The sequence below is a fragment of the Triticum dicoccoides genome, chromosome 5B (genome assembly GCF_002162155.2).
Source record: "Triticum dicoccoides isolate Atlit2015 ecotype Zavitan chromosome 5B, WEW_v2.0, whole genome shotgun sequence".
Taxonomy (NCBI): domain Eukaryota; kingdom Viridiplantae; phylum Streptophyta; class Magnoliopsida; order Poales; family Poaceae; genus Triticum; species Triticum dicoccoides.
In genome coordinates, this window is record NC_041389.1 from 559,236,538 (window position 1) to 559,245,678 (window position 9,141).

Consider the following 9,141-nt stretch of genomic DNA (forward strand, 5'->3'; position numbering starts at 1 on the left):
GGGGGTCGGAGGCGAATCTGGACGGGTGGCTTGACTTTTTGCCTGCCAGTGTGGCCCCATGTGCGCTTTTCCCTTCTGCTGGAGCCCCGAGCGCCCCGCCCTAGTGCGCCAGGTTCGGCATGCGATCGCCGGGCGCAAAAATGGGCCGAGCCGGCGGAATTCGGTGTCTTGAGGGCGCGACTGGGGCGTTTTATCGGCGCCGGCGCGAAAAAAATGCCTGGGGAGGGCCTGTTGGGGGCGCGACTGGAGATGCTCTAACCTCCCGGCCTTCCAGCTGCTGCATCTTCTTGATTGATCCCCTTCCAGATTTGGTGAAGGATCCCACCGCCACCAAAAAAGCGGCCCGTTTGGAGACAGGTGTCCGGTTTGGTTGGGTCTTCCGGCCCAACAAGCCCAAGCCCAGGTTGGTATAGTTCCCAACCGCCGTCACTTTTCTTCGGAATCACTAGTTGAGGATTACTCGTTGCAAAGATCACTCCAACTTCCCTGGTTGTGATAAGTGGCGCACATGCAGCGCGTCACTTGTCGCAACCGGGGAGTTTTTTCTTTTTTCATAGATCCGTTTATTCAAAACGTTTTATCTCTCAAACCATGCGTCCAAATCTCAAACCGCTTTCACCGTTGGATTCCTCGCGTCAAGATCTTCAAAACTAGATCCCATGTTGATAGGTTTCGATAAACTTTTTTTCATAAAAAAAGGGATGAAAAAACCGAACCGGAAGCACGGGGTTTTCCCCTTTCCAGAAGAGGCACGCCGTACCTCTCACGGAATCACAACCGTGCCTCTCGCGGAAGCAAAACCATGACTCTGGCGGAAGGAAAGAAAGAGAAAACATGGTTTTTTTTCGTTTCCGAGGAGGCACGGCCATGACTCTCGGGAAAGCACAACCATGCCTCTCGCGGAAGCAAGACCGTGACTCTCGCGAAAGAAAAAAAAACAGAAAACACGTTTTTTTCGTTTTCGAGAGGCACGGCCGTGACTCTCGCTAAAGCACAACCATACCTCTCGCGGAAGAAACAGCGCGACTCTCGCGAAAAAGAAAAAAAAACAGAAAACACATTTTTTTCGTTTCCGAGAGGCACAGCCGCTCTCGCGAAAGCACATCCATGCCTCTCGCGGAAGCAAAATCGTGACTCTCGCGAAAGAAAAAAAAACAGAAAACATGTTTTCTTCCGTTTCCGAGAGGCACGGCCGTGACTCTCGCGAAAGCAAAACCGTGCCTCTCGCGGAAGCAAAACCGTGACTTTCGCGAAAGGAAAAAACACTTTTTTCATGCAAAAAATTGTTTTTCAAACTTTTTTTGTTCGAAAAGCTAAGGAAGACCGGTGGAAAACCAAAATGTCGAAAAAACCAAAAAAAACCCGTTTAAAAAGCTGAAAACGCGTGTGGAAAAATAAAAAAAAATAAAATCCAAAGGAAGCACCCAGAGCGCGACACGTGGCGAATGGCTGAGAGCGCACCAAGTGACACTGATCGTTGCGAGGATCCCGAAAGAGCGCTCGTTAACTAGTTGCTCTCGCTTTTCTCTCAAAAGAAAACCGCCGCTTCGAGACAGGCGTCCGCCGCTGCCGACGCCTCCTAAAAAAATAAAAAAAGGGGGAAATGCCTAGCACTGCACCGTGGCAAGTCTCCGCCTCTCCCTGCTCGCCTCCACCTCCGGCTCTATCATCCTCCTCTTCCCTGCTTCCATTCCATGGCCTCCTTCCTCTCCAAGAGCCCTCGCGCCCTGTCACGCACATCGCCTTCCCTCTGCCGTGATCTGGGAGCGCCAGCGCCAAGATGGGCGTGCTCGACTTCAGCAGGAAGGTGTGCTTCATGGGGGCGCGACGCGGAACGTCGTCCTGTTGCGTTCGTCGACAGCCTCGGTCTGCGCCTCTCCTCCGCCAAAGCCAAGCTCACCCATCCGCCGCCATTACTTCATTCTTCTGTTTTCTGACATGCCAAACCTTTTCATGGAGCCATTTACCGCTGATCAGATAACGAAATGTGTAGCAAATTTTTGTTAACACTAGTCTAGTAAATGGTTGCATCTCTGATATTGTGACAGTATGGATTACTAGCAAGATGCCCGTGCGTTGCACGGAACATCACGATGCATCTGTATGAGTAGTTTATCTTGTGAGAGAAAAGGATGAATGAGGGAAGACCTTATTTGCAAATATGGAGAGGGGTGTGGGTATATTTTTGCAAAATTGCCATAGTTTCTTTCCTATCCGTCAGATATAAATCGGACGGATTATATTGCAGGATGGTCATCACCAACTCCGTTTTTTATAAGATATAAGATATGGATTATAACTTGCAGATATGCTTCTTCCGATGAATGTTGCACTGTTTGACACTGTACTACCTTATGTTCAGTAGGTCGCCTACGGTTTTTATTCTGTTCACGCATATGAAAGGAGTGGCTATGAAATTCTCGCAAGGAACGCAAAGCTAAGAATGATATTACTTCCTTGGGATTGTGAAGAAAGATGTCTGCTCAGTGATCTCCAGATTCTCCCCACATCTGGCTTACAGTATTATTGAGCTTGTTATGAAACTTGAAGAAAGCACTTAAACCGGTTGTGGATTACCCTAGGTTTTTCAGCTATTCTCTGGAAGGGATGATAAGGCCACGGTTTTGGATAATCAAGAGTGCAAACATAGGCTGCAGTCTGACAGATATTTTTGCAAAAGACAATGACCTTTTAGCTGAAGAGTGCCTGGGAATAGAGACATGAGTTGTGTCTCCTCTGCAGTCAAGCAAAGGTGGTTAATTTCTAGACTTAGATCAAGAGCATACTATGTTACCGTCCCTGATTATACAGCTTTATTTATGATTCCACCTTGATCCGGTCCGGGGATTCTGTTTTACAGATGGGAAGCCACTTCTCGAGTGTTCAACATTCAAAAGGTACATGGATTGATCGTGCTTTTCTTGATCACTCAGTTTGTCGTGATGGGGAGTACTTTTGCAATCGAGGTGACCAACGCCTCCATTTTTCACCACGAAAAGAAGTTATCCGTACTACTCATGGCTGACTTTGCATATCACTAGAGCCCCAAATTGTGAACTGCATTTAGATACTGTTTCCCAGTGTTCTCCTGGCCTCATATTTGCATGTCAGGGGCAAATTTTAGGACACTTCAATGTGGGTTGTTTTGTTTTCTCAGCCAGCGTGTATTTTTGGTGGCATTTGATGCACAAATATATCTACCAGGTGTGTATGTTAATTTGTTTCCGCATATTGTTTTTTCAGGTCTTATACGATAAAATCTGGTTTGCAACTGAAAGAAGAAGAATTATATAGCTTGTGCATCACCAAACTTTGGTCGAGTACATAATTAGGATATGCAACTGAAGTGAGATGACCAGCATGTGTACTACAAACACCTTATCTTTTGCGTGTCCATACTTGCCCTTATTCCCAAGTTCACCATATGCAGTCTGAAAGAGATTCATAGCTGAGAATGTTCAGCTGATCCTTTGCATGAGGTTTAGACAGTGTGGTTCACTGAAGAAAAATAATCCCAACACTCGATATGCAGTATGTACTCGGAAGAAGTTGCTGTGATCCTGCTCAGCACATGCTTTAGATAACACATGAGTTGTTCGTAGGGAACACCAACACAAATGCTCAAGAAAATCAACAAGAAAATATAGATAAACCAGCAATAAAATGAAATCTGTCATCAACAAGAAAAAATAATAATAATCAGCAGCAGCAGCACTAGCACAGGTGGGTCAAGGATTCAGTATTAATTTCCCGAGATTATATTACACACTAGAGACTTGCAGGTTGTTCAGAATAATCATGAAGCAATCCATACACCAGCAGAGTTAAAACCCATCATTCTTGAGACCACACACACAAAGAGACCACTAACTAGATGCTTGAGAGCAAGAGCTAGCTAGAGCTGCATTCCGACTTGCGGATCAGATGGACCGTCATCCTGAGCCTCCTGCTGCTCCTGCCTGCCAGTTCCACGAGGAGTCCTCCGTCCCGGCTTGCGAGACAATGTCCTGCCAGAATGAGCAAATCCGCCTCACGTTGTTATTTTGCTGGACCATCAGCGCGCTACTCCACCGCATACTGCTACCCTCCAGCCTAAGCAGGAGAGGTGTTTGTTCGAGCGGGAGACGACACGCCGAAGCATACTCCCTGCAGAAGGCCTGTTCAGAGAAGGGCCCGTCAGTCAAGATGGCGATCGAATCTCTCTTGGGCCGACGATTCATTCAGCAAGAAAATGGTTCTAAATTTGCAAGCTTAATTTTGGATGAGAAACGGACTATGCATATTGCACGTGGTATCTGAAGTTGTGAACTCACCAGATGTGCTATCTTGGAAACATCGTATGCCGTCATCACCTTCACAAAGACAGGGAATTCAGATCCGATCGCCCGGACCTTCTCCTTAACTTTCTCCTCCTGTTGCACAGTTAGCTTCGTCGCCCCTGCTTGGGGCACTATTATACCTGGACGCGAGCCGAGCCGAGCCGGGCTCGCCCCGAGCCTGCCTTAGCTCGCCTCTTCTCGAGCCGAGCCCAGTAGTCAGACGAGCTAGATATTGGGGCTCGGCCCGAGCTTGCCTCTTGCTCGGTGCAGCTCGGAGGCTCGGCAAGCCTAACAGCAACTGGTCGCTGCCATGTGGGGCCACCATCTGGAGGACGGGGAACGGCAGTGGAGGATGGCCGGCAGCGTGCCGCGTGCAAGCGTCGGGATGCTGCTGCAGTTCATGGCCGTTCGCCGCCGGGGGAGCGAGTGGATTCACTCCGACTTGCTCGGCCATGCATGGGAGCTTGAGGTGGTCATCTGCGTTTCCGGCGGCCGCGGGGCGCAAGGAACTTGCCAGCTAGTCGTCAACTCCATCGGGCGCGGGCACGCAGCAGACCGGCAGTGAGCAGGAAGAGAACGCCGACGAGCGTGGCCTCGGCCTGGTGGTTCGTCTGCATGTAGGCAGCCGCGCTGGAGGCCGGGATGCAAAGCTTGCGCCGACGCAGGGGCTTGGGGAGGAAGGAGAGGAGGGAAGGGAGGAGCATAGGGGAGCGGTGGTGTGCTGCCTGCCAATGACGCCCAGGCAAGCGGATGCTGTGGCGGCGGCGAGAAAGTGAGCTAGATGGGCTAGATGGGCTAAATTGTGGTGTGTGGTGTTCATTGGGCCTTCGCTGGGCTGCGAGCTTTTAGCTCGCTAGTTGGACCGAGCCGAGCCTGGCTCGGCCCGAGGTCGAAACAAGCCTAAAAGTACAGCTCGGCTCGGCCTTTTTACTTGACGGGCCGAGCCTAGCTCGGGCCGAGTTGCAGCGAGCGCGAGCCGAGCCCAAAAGCTCGAGCTGAGCGTCCAGATTTAGGCACTATGTAGGACTTGTTGGGCATAGGAGCTTCTATGCCGGCTTCATTCGAGTTGCCAGCTTTGTGTCCTGAAAAACATGCCATATTTTCTTGTGGTGAGCATACGACAACTACAAGTCGATTGTCTAAAATATGGCAAATGGAAACAAGTGCACATGGCAGCTATAATATTATGACCTGATTTAGTAGAAGGGCAGGATGTTGAACCCATCTTCTCAGCTTCTACACGACAGCTTCGTAGCGGCCTCTGCTCCCTCCTTGATGTTGTAGTGTCTTTTCCCACGACTTCATCATAAGCAGAACTCAGGTCAGTAACTTCATTGTCCTCAGAACTCAGGTTAGTAACAGTAGGTGGGAGTGGTTGCTTTTCTTGGGCATTGGAAGAGTTTCCCATGGCAAAAGTTTTCTCACTACCGCTTGGGTCAAGGACAAGAACTTTGAGGCGAGCTTCCCCCTCAATTATGAAAATGAGCAAGTCATTCTGTTGTATGCACTGAGAAGCCACAAACTTGTCCCACCCAGATTGGAGTACGATTTGATCATCATTGTGCTTCTTTGCGCCAACACCGTATTCACTCCCGTCAGGGGCTACAATCTTGACCACCTCCTCTTTGAACTGCCCCACAAGACTCAGTGGTATGTACTGCATGTACCCAAAAAAAGAGAGCCAAGGTTTAAAAGACAGAATCTATTTATTTATTTTTGCGGGATTTAAAAGACAGAATCATGATCAACATGAATAGAGTAACTATCATAACCAAAAAATGATTTGGGAAAACATGATGCAACTTACAACATGGCAGTCGTTCAAGCTGACATTGCTCTCGTCCATGGCTGCCACAAAAAGAGGAAATCCAGACTTGATGGTATGAGCCCATTCTAGCAGTTTATCATCTTGTGCCTTGGTTACAGAGCTTCCGGGCAACATGGTATAGCCAAAGTGGGCTGAGCTATCAACATGTCCAGGATGAGGCACCACTTGTTCTGCACATCAAGAAAAATGTTAGAATTAGAAACACAAAAGCATAGAGAAAACATTAAGACTTGAAGATTCTGATCCACTTTACCATTCAGCACATGATGATCACAAGGTGGTTGAGAGCAGGGCAAGGACTTGTCGTGGCCGGACGAATTGAATATGTGAACATTAAAGGTTGAATTCCCACGGTACACAAACAACATGGGGTTGTTCTCCTCTATGTGATTTGCATCCACAAATCCCCGCCACCCGGTCGTAAGAGTTATCTGGCCGAACTTGACGAATTTAACACTGTACGTGCGACCATCAGGAGTTTCAAGTTTGATAGGCTCGGAGTCGGGGATCATATCTCTCAGCTTGCTTGAGACCTCCCATGGTATGCACTGTCAAGGTTCACTTTGGTTAGAGTCAGATGTAGGTTTCAGCGTTTGTGGGAATATAAGAGTTTCATACATATGTAAGTCAGATGCAGGTAAGCAATTCTAGCATGTTTGACAGGCACATACAGAGTGTTCTCCCCCCTGCTACCTCTTGTTCATACATACTGTATGTTGTGAAACAAAATTTATACCAGGCAGATTTTAGCATCCATCACACAGCAACATTTTCATGAAATTTAAGTTTTTTTTTTCAGCGAAATCTTGAGCACCCACCAAAAAAACACTCAAATTGGACCCGTGGCGTCGGAAGGTCATGTAGAGAGGAAACCGAATCGATGGAAGGAGGAGGAGGAGGAGGAGGGGTTGGTTGTCAGTCACCAGTTGATCTTTGTCGTCGGAGGCGAAGAGGAGGAACTGCATGGGGCGGCCGTCGCCGTGGTCGTGGTTCCAGTAGCAGTAGCGCCCCCACTCCTCGCAGTCCTCGCAGTCGCAGCCGGCGCCGCCCGGCCCGCCGCAGCCTGGACATGGACGCAAGCACGCACGCACGCACGGCGACCGCAGACCGTGTCAAGAAAAGGCGGCCGGCGTCTCCCAAACAGGGAAAAAAACGACACGAATGTCCATGGCCATGGATGGGGGAGTTGGTGGCAGCTCGGCTCACCTGGGTTGAAGATCTCGCCCGTGTCCATGGATGGCCGCCGCCGCCGCCTGCGTCGCCGACGGACCCGAAGGTGTGATTCTTTTCTTTGGTTGATTGATCGTACTGGAGCCCGAGGGTGTGGGTGAAGCTGCGGCAGCGCGCAGTGAGCTCCCAAGCCCAAAAGGGAAACTGCCACTGAGCGCCCGACGCGTGACCCCCCTCTCTTTTCAGCTTGCTTTGCTTGGGAGGCTCCTCAATTATTTGACCGGCCGCGGTAGATAGATGGATACACACGGGTAGAAATGCGTGTGGTGTGGTGATGTTCGCGTACGGTGGTGGTTCCAGCAATCAGTAACCAGCCTGCTCACAAGGAGATGTTGAGTAAATAGTGTGGATGCTCGTGGCGTCGAGCGGTTGTTCTTCCTCGACATGGTGGTCACGCTTCAATTCCTCGGGAGGATGGTTCAGCGAAAGCTACGCACGACCTTGGCCTTTGCTGGCGACCAAGATGTCTACGGACGTTGTTTTCCTCTTCGGAGGCATTGCTCCCTGTAGAAAGATGTTTTGCAATACAATAATCGTTGTATTGATTGCGGTGCTGATGCACACATATATAATACAAGTAAAGACTTCTACCTCAACTATACAAGACTAGGAGGTGGACACAACTTCAATACACATGCAGTATAAAATACATACTCAACACGCCCCATCCATCCTCCCCTCGACGTTGTTTTCCTCTTCGGAGGCATCTTTTTTACACAAGCCACAAAAACGTCGTTTTTCATCGAAACCTTGTGAACGCACATAAAATGTCCGGATATACACGTGGGATTTTTGTTCCGAATTTTTTAACTTTTCGAAATGTGTATTTCGATAATGGGTGCATATGCACCTAGGAGCCAAACGCCGCTCTCGTATTATATGCATTATGGTACTATTTTATATCATTTTTGGGACTAACTCATTAATCTAGTGCCTAGTGACTATTGTTGTTTTTTTTTCTTGTTTTTGTCTTTCAACTAAACGGAGTTCAAACAGAATAAAACTTTACGATGATTTTTCTTGGACCAGCAGAAACACAGGAGAATTGGAGAGGAGGCCAGAAGACCTACGAGGCGGCCACAAGCCCTAGAGGCGCCCCCCTAGGCTTGTGGAACCCTCATAGACCTCCTAACCCTAATTCTTGCTCCATAAATACCCAAATATTCCCACTACATCAGAAGCGTCCACAAAAATACTTTTCCGCCGCCGCAAGCTTCTGTTCTCATGAGATCCCATCTTGGGGCCTTTTCTGGTACTCTGTCGGAGGGGGGTTCGACCACGGAGGGCCTCTACACCAATCTTGCTGTCCTACCGATGGTGTGTGAGTAGTTTACCATAGACCTACGGGTCTATAGCTAGTAGCTAGATGGCTTCTTCTCTCTTTTTGATCTTCAATACAATGTTCTCCCCGATGTTCTTAGAGTTCTATTCGATGCAATCTTTTGCAGTGTCTTTGTTGAGATCCGATGAATTGTGGATTTATGATCGGATTGTCTATGAATATTATTTGAGTCTTCTCTGAATCTTTTATGCATGATTAAGATAACTTTGTATTTCTCTCCGATCTATTGATTTAGTTTGGCCAACTAGATTGATCTATCTTGCAATGGGAGAGGTGCTTTGTGATGTGTTCAATCTTGCGGTGTCCTCACTCAATGACAGCAGGGGTAGCGAAGCACGTATCGTATTGTTGCCATTAAGGATAAAAAGATGGGATTTATATCATATTGCTTGAGTTTATCACTCTACATCATGTCATCTTAC

At 48.4% G+C, this 9,141-nt stretch overlaps 1 pseudogene; it reads right to left on the reverse strand.

Annotated features, from left to right (window-relative positions):
* Window positions 1-3,735: 3,735 nt before the first annotated feature.
* LOC119311606 lies at window positions 3,736-7,207 on the reverse strand (annotated as a pseudogene).
* Window positions 7,208-9,141: the final 1,934 nt, after the last annotated feature.